Source organism: Cryptomeria japonica, chromosome 4 (assembly GCF_030272615.1).
Source record: "Cryptomeria japonica chromosome 4, Sugi_1.0, whole genome shotgun sequence".
NCBI lineage: Eukaryota > Viridiplantae > Streptophyta > Pinopsida > Cupressales > Cupressaceae > Cryptomeria > Cryptomeria japonica.
Window position 1 is genome coordinate 86,886,013 of NC_081408.1, and position 7,662 is coordinate 86,893,674.

Consider the following 7,662-nt stretch of genomic DNA (forward strand, 5'->3'; position numbering starts at 1 on the left):
GATTCCAGTTTGATCTCATCATTATCAACAACTCATTATCAGAAACAGGTTTCGATCCTAGGACCTGTGGGTTATGGGCCCACCACGCTTCCGCTGCGCCACTCTGATTTATTGATATAAAATGCAATTGTTTCAAGCTGGAATCCAAACAGTTTCTCCATGTTTGAACTCTAATCTGATGCGTTGATGTAACTTGCAATTGGTTCATTAAAAAATATTCTATAAGCAATATTTTTATATTTTGAATTTTGACTAAATATTCGAATAGTTATATATTTCAAAAAATTAAGTAATATTTTTAATGCAAGGCAATGATCATTTTTATACGTTTATATTTATATTATTTTCATGATTTTGTCATAAGAAAATTGTGATGGTGAAGAGGGTCTAAATTTTTTATTGGAAGAAGAAATAAGACCTAAATATGATGGTCATGATTTTATATGTAAAGGACAATCAAAATTTTAATACAAGGTTGTATAGATGTAAAAATTTAAATAATGATTTTATAAAGTATTAAAAATTTGTCTCACAAATAATGTTGATTTTAAAATATAGGTTTTGATAGAAACATTTACATGTTTTTTATTATTTATTTTATTTTCTATATATTTTTAAAAATGTCTTATTCTTTTAATAAATAAATAAAAAATTATTTAATTTTATATAAAGATATTATAGTTATATTTATTTTATTTATTATATTCTATAATAATCAACTAGTATAATTATACTCTCTCTCTCTACCCACACACACACGTGCACATGAACACACACCATGATTTTTGTTCCTAGGGTTTTGAGAAAAATCAATAAGTAAGGCCATTTTCAATCTTATCGGGACAATGATTCATTTTAAAATACATAAATAAATTTGAAATAGTTTTAAATATAATAATAAAATAAATTTTAAATAGATTTAAATAAAAATAAAACACATCTGTTCATAGTGTATTTTTGGTACTAATGTTTGAATCATATAAAACAATTATTTTATTGCATGATTAATTTGATTTACCAAAGCTATAGTTTTCATTTAAAAACTTAAATTAAATAGAATATAAAATAATTTTTTTATTATTACACGATTTAATACAATGTATCAAAATTATAGTTTTCATTTCAAACTTTGATTTAAATAGCACAATGCTTTTGAAAACATTTAACATAAAAAATCTATATAAGTAAAAGTGTTGATCTATAACTTAACTATAAGTAAATATACAATTGATTGTTTTTATTATTTCTTATAACGATTTTTATTATTTTTCAATTTTATCAATTTATTTCTCAAACATGATTTTATATGACATGACTCTCATACATGTTTTTATCCTAGTGTTGGGGTTTTTATGACTCTTTGTGGGTGGAACTTTGTAATGGAAGAATTGGGCAATGGCTTGCCTTTTATGGCTTCATCTATGTAATTTGATTAGTGTCATAATGCAAGGTTAGTTGTAGAGGAATTTTAAAGGAAGGGGTTGAAGTTGGATGAGGGTAGGATGGAGCATTTCAAAGGGAGGATATTTATAACATTATGAGAATGATTATAGGGGATGAAGGGAAAGAAACAAAGGCCAAGGCAAGGGAAATTGGCCAAATGTTCAAGGACAAGATATTGAAGAATGGAGGAGCCCAAGATGAGTATATGACTCAATTTCTTAAGCTCATGCACCTCCTCAAGATCAATGCAAGGCTTAAACAAATCAAGGAACTTAAACATTAAGTGTTTGCTAATAATAATAAGGTAGGCAAGTTATCCATGTCATGTATTGGCATTCTCCCTCTTTAAGAATAATGTACCTTATTTGTATCTTTGTAGAGAGCTCGGAATTAGCACCTTGTGTGCTCGAATTTACAAACTTTCAAGGTAGGATTTCATCAACTAATTTATTTTAAATGTATTCTTTTATTATTCGAATACTTAAGGATAAAAAAAGGTGTGGATACATTGAAGGTAGTAATAGTACATCAATATTTTTTAAAGGAACTACTGACTTGGTCTTGAGATTTGTTTTTTGTTTAGAACTTTTACTTTTAAGACCTTTAAATGAGGGTGTGGATTTAGTACCATGGATATAAAAACAATTTAGGACTTCTCAATATAATATAATCAGTACACAGTTTAACAAGTTATTTATTGAATGACATTTATCCTCAATAAGTTTTGTTCTACATTGATGATTGTGTTTTCTATAAGATTTTAAGCGTTAAAGGAATTATAATTCAACTATAACTCATGTCCTAATTGTATGCCAATTTTAGAGCCTTGTTATCTCTCCTTAAATACCTAAATATGAAAATATTTGACACATATGAAATGCATAGATAAAAAAAACAAAGAAAAGGGACACTAAGAACCTACAAAAGAATAAGAAAGAGTTAGCCAAATAATGGGGATCACACTTAGAACCCATGGGTCATAAGAAGTATTGGAGTTGAGGAAAACTCAACTCTACAACTCCCAAGGATCACCTGCATGCAAACCTGTCACAAAAGGATAGAAGCAAAAAAGTTATGGAGGCCAAAATTCAGAGATCTAGAAAAGATGAGTCAAATTGATCGTGCAACAAGAATGCAATTCAATAATTATAGTTGTTATGAAAATACAAAGATAGAATCCTTATAAAAGGATACTTGAAATCCTAAAGGTGAAAACCCTAAAGAATTATAAGATTCCTAAGTTTAGCTTAAGCATAGAGTATAATAGACTAATAATTAAATAAATAATTATTAGCTAATAAAAGATAACTCTAACACCCCCCACCCCCCTTTAAGATGAACTTAGGGAGTAGCTAAAAAACAACTAAGGACTAAAAATGCATGTAAAAAATGTATGAAAGCAACAATGGGTCCCAACAACTAGGCCTGATGAGGTACCCAAGTACAATAAAATCTATGTAAAGTGGAGAAAATGGAGAAAATCCTATGGGAACAAAAATCCTCTCCAAGAAGAGATGAAAGCTCAAGTGAAGGACTAAGAAGCCTCCAAACAAGAGTGTTCTAGAAGATAGCAACAAAAAAAGAGCATGAAGAACACCACTGAAGCATGAAATAGTTGTAAACATTGTCTCGGAGTAACTGCTGATCTGAAGAACCTCCACTAAAATAGAACATGACCAGGTAGAGAAGACTATAATCTGCATGAGTACCCTCAAATGATACTGTAAAGAGGAAAAATCGAACCCTAGGTGTTCCCCCCCCCTAAGGAGAGAGAAGGGAGGTCACTAGGGTTGACGGTTTTCACTTAGGAGAGACTTTACATTCAAAAGAGGGGTTGAAACCCACAAGATCCAATCCCACACAATGCAAGACTAGATTCTAAATGAGTTTCAAGGGTTAAGACATCAAGGATACCCTCTTTTGTAAAGAATGTAGATAGAATGATTGAACTAGGAATGCATGTAAAGTAAGAAAGATTCGCTTGTAGACGGAGATAGGGACATGGGATGAAGCTATGGACCTGAAATTAGCAGTAAAATGTCAAGACGATGCTGTCCTGCAAATTTGAGAGAAATTTGATGAGATGATGGCGCCTAGAGTGCACACGGTCCTCCGAAAAATCTGCGAAACGAAGGTGGATCTGTTCGTCTCTGCACAAGGATTCCAGATCTTCAATTACAGCCGCGTACCTACAACCTACACACAGAAAAGAGAGGACGATTGGGGGGTTAGGGATTAGGGGTTTGCCTTTAGGTCAAACCCTGGTTTTGGAATTAACCAAGAAATGAGAATGTTGTAAATGTAAATGTTTGTAATGTAAACAAGTACTGATACCTTGTTGTAAGAATGTTTGTATTGTTACATGCGAAGGTGTAATGAATGTTGTATGTTGTATGTTGTATGTTGTAAGTGATCTCCTCTTCAATGGTTGAATCCTTGTCTTGAATGCAACACCTAGCCTTGAATGGAGACTTAGAATACTCAATTGCTTGAAGGAATGCTTGAATGCTTGAATGTTTGAATGTTTGAATATTTGAACATCACTTCCGCGTCTTGCTCTTGCTTATTTCCTTCCTCCCTTTCTAGGAGAGGAAAAGTAGTTTATATACTTGTCAATTAGGGTTGAGAGACTGATTTTTCCGACCTTAGGCCGACCTAGAAACATTATTTTCCGAATTGCAAACTTAAAGACCCGATGCCCAACAAGAGACCGGGCCCAAAATAGGGCCAGGGACCAGGGCGCTTGGCGCCATGGTCCCACCTCCCGGGACAGCAGGGTGCAAGGAAGGATCAGGCCAAGGTGCAGAAATATGTAGTTTTTGATGTCACAAGCAGGTTTCGGTGTCTCCATTCAGGTTCAACGTTGCGTCGCCATCGTGAAGACCCAAATGCAGTCAAAATTACAAGTGTCGCAATTTTAGGACGCTACATTTAGCCCCCACTTTAGCGGGAGTATAAGCGTACGCCCATACTTCCGGTAAAGTACAAGGAAACAACATTGAAAGACTTTCACCACGTCAGGGAGGCAAGATACACCAAGCCCCCAGTGGACTAAGGATCTTATGACTTCGATTGACAAAGTAAAAGGGAAGATTACGAGGGAGAACCATGACTGTCAGTAGTAAGGTTCCCTCACTATGAGTCATGCAAGAAAAATACCAAAAATTTTCAAGGCAAAGCTAAGTTCGCCAAGAAACTTTCAAGTATCTTGAAGAGATATGAACGGGGTGTATGCCCCCCAGCGTTAAAGTGATCGCACACGCCTCATCGGGGGTGATTGCTTTAAGGTAGTGAGACATATAAGAAATGAAAAAGGGAAAGGAGCACGTTATCACAAAGATTTAGCCCCCAAGTGTGAGATAAACTCAAGGATAATAGACACAAAACACAAAGCACAAGGTGACTTCACTTTCCTCGGGGTCAATATGCTATATGATAATTCATGTATATCATATGTATGTATGCATAACTGTTCTTCATTCCCCAATCAAGGAAGGTCACCTAGAAGAAGGGAACACATGTGTCTTTTGAGTCAACATGAGAGAGACCAAAAGAGATCTCAATGCTTTGCATCATCCTCAAGTAGACAACACTAAGGACAACAAATAGAAGAATGAGAATAACACATAGAAGAAGTAACAAAAGAGATCAAGAGAGGAGGAGAGAGTCTGCTATGCTAATGTTACTAGTCTAGCACGTCATCCACCCCCCGATCTTGCTAATCAATATTTCGGGAAGGCAGGAAACACGCTAGAGGAGGAACATCCAACACAGCAGATGGAGCTATCACAAGATCCAAACAAGGGCTATGTTCATGTTCCAAGCCACGTTGTTCTTGTCTAGGAGCTAGGATAAGTGCTTTAGAAAATTCGTTAGATAAATGGTTATCAACATCAACATATTCATACTCACTATCAGAATGAAAAGAAGTAACATTTTCATCATGAATAACATTTTCATCTATATCATCATCAAGATTTATAAAAATAGGATCTTTAACTCGCACAGGATCAAGACCATCATGCATCTTATGTTTAGGAGATTTTGGCTCAATTTTCGGCTGAAGAGAAAATGGAATAATACTAGCTGAAGGTGTTTTTGGGGATTGCAAAGTTTGAGAAGCAGCTGCCTGAGCTCTAAGACGACCCTTTCGTCAGCGTTCACATGTAGAACGATTTTGTCTAGTCTTAGTAGGAAGTTGAGAGGATTGAGGAGGAGGAATGTTCTCATCTTTATCACTTGGGTGTTTAGCTTGTGGTTTCTTAGGTTGAATAATAGGAGAAGAGGAAGGTCTCTTCTCTCCATAAGAGGAAGGAGGAGGAACTACTCCATATAAAGGAGGAATATTTGGTTTAGGAAGGAGACCAAGTCCATCATGATGAGGAGGTATAGGTCTACCTTTAGGAAGTTTATTAGATATAGACATAGTCACATTCATAGGGATGGGTTGGGAATCTTCTTCAGGAAAGACATTAGTTTTATCTTTCAAAGGAAGAACTTCCTTCTCAAGAATGATAGGAATATCAAGTTTGGGTGTTCTAGGTTCACTTAGAGATAGGATCATATCTTTTTTCCACTTTTGATAAGATTTGAAAAGATGATCACTTCGCGGTGGAAGAGATTGGAATTGTTTAGGCCAAAAATAATCAATAGGAACGCTAGAAGTTCTTTCAGCTGGTTTAAAGAGACTATGATTAACAGTAACAATTTCACCATTATGGGGAAATTTCAAACACTTGTGAATAGGAGACGCAATAGCTTTCATGGAAGATAGCCAAGGATAGCCTAGCTTCACACGAAATTGTTCGGATGATGGAATAATAGCAAAGTCCACATCAAGGGATTTGTTATGGACCTCAATAGGTAGTGTAATAGAACCAATTGCAGGAGAAGAAAATGCATCAAATAATTTCACAACCACATTTGTTTCGTCATAGATCACTTGATTCAATTGCAAAGTAAAAAGAAATTCTTCAGTAATGACATTAACCATGCAAGAAGGATCAATAAGCACTCCACGACAAGGCGTATTCTTGACTTTTGCAACTATATATAAAGGACCATCAGGTGCCCTGATAGTTTCACTGGAATCAAATGTGATGGAAGGTTCTTTAGGGATTTTTTGTTGTTCCACAAAGTTAATCACATTCGGAGTCATAGACACAAGACTATCAGGTGAGAAAGAGGAATCATTAGTCTCAACCACATTAGAGGTATGAGAAGGTAATAGATCAGTAAAAATCTTAAGATTTTGGTTAGGAGGAGCTACAGATGTGTTGCCTTTATCATTCACACCAGAAAGATAGTATTATTATCAATCAAATCTTGAATTTTACCCTTTAAAGAAAAACATTTTTCAGTATCATGCCCAGGTTGACGATGAAATTGACAAAAAGATTTGTTATCAAAATAGGGTGAATTAATCTTTGCAGGATCTATTTTCCTTATAGGAGGGAGGGTAAGAACATTTTGTTCCAATAACTTATTCATAGTACTATGCAATGATTCATTCAAAGGAGTAAACTTTCTTTCTTTCTTGAAAAACTTAGAAATAGGAGGTACACCTGATGCTGCATTCACATTGTTGTTGATGATGTTTTCATTGAATTTAATGGACTCTCTGTTCGGTTTAAACTTCCCAAATGGTTGTTGACTACTATCACCCTTATCACTCAGAGCCATAGGATTTGCTTGTTCCATTTGACTCACAGTCAGTTGATAATTGTGAAGAGTTGCGCACAACTGTTGGAAAGAAGTAAACTCAGAAAACAGGAGTTTTTCTCTAATATCTTTTTGTAAATTAGAAATAAAGATTCTTTGAATATCATTGTCAGGTACTGGAAAAGAAATTTGAGCATACAAATGCTTATATCTACCAATGAAATCAGTCACTTTTTCTTTAACACCTTGTTTACAATGCATTAAATCAATCAAAGTAACTTTAGGAATTATATTGTTTTGAAATTGTTGATTAAAAGCATTTGCAAGTTGTTCGAAAGAAGTAATAGAATAAGAAGGTAACAAGCAATACCATTGTAGGGCTTTATCTCTTAATGTTCTAGTAAACAGTTTTGCAAGCAACCTTTGGTCATAAGCAAAATCGGTACATATTGTTTGAAAGGTCTTAACATGTGTTAGAGGATCACCCTTACCATTATAAAGCTCCAATTGCGGGATTTCAACATGTTTAGGGAGAATAGCTCAAACAATGTCCAGAGA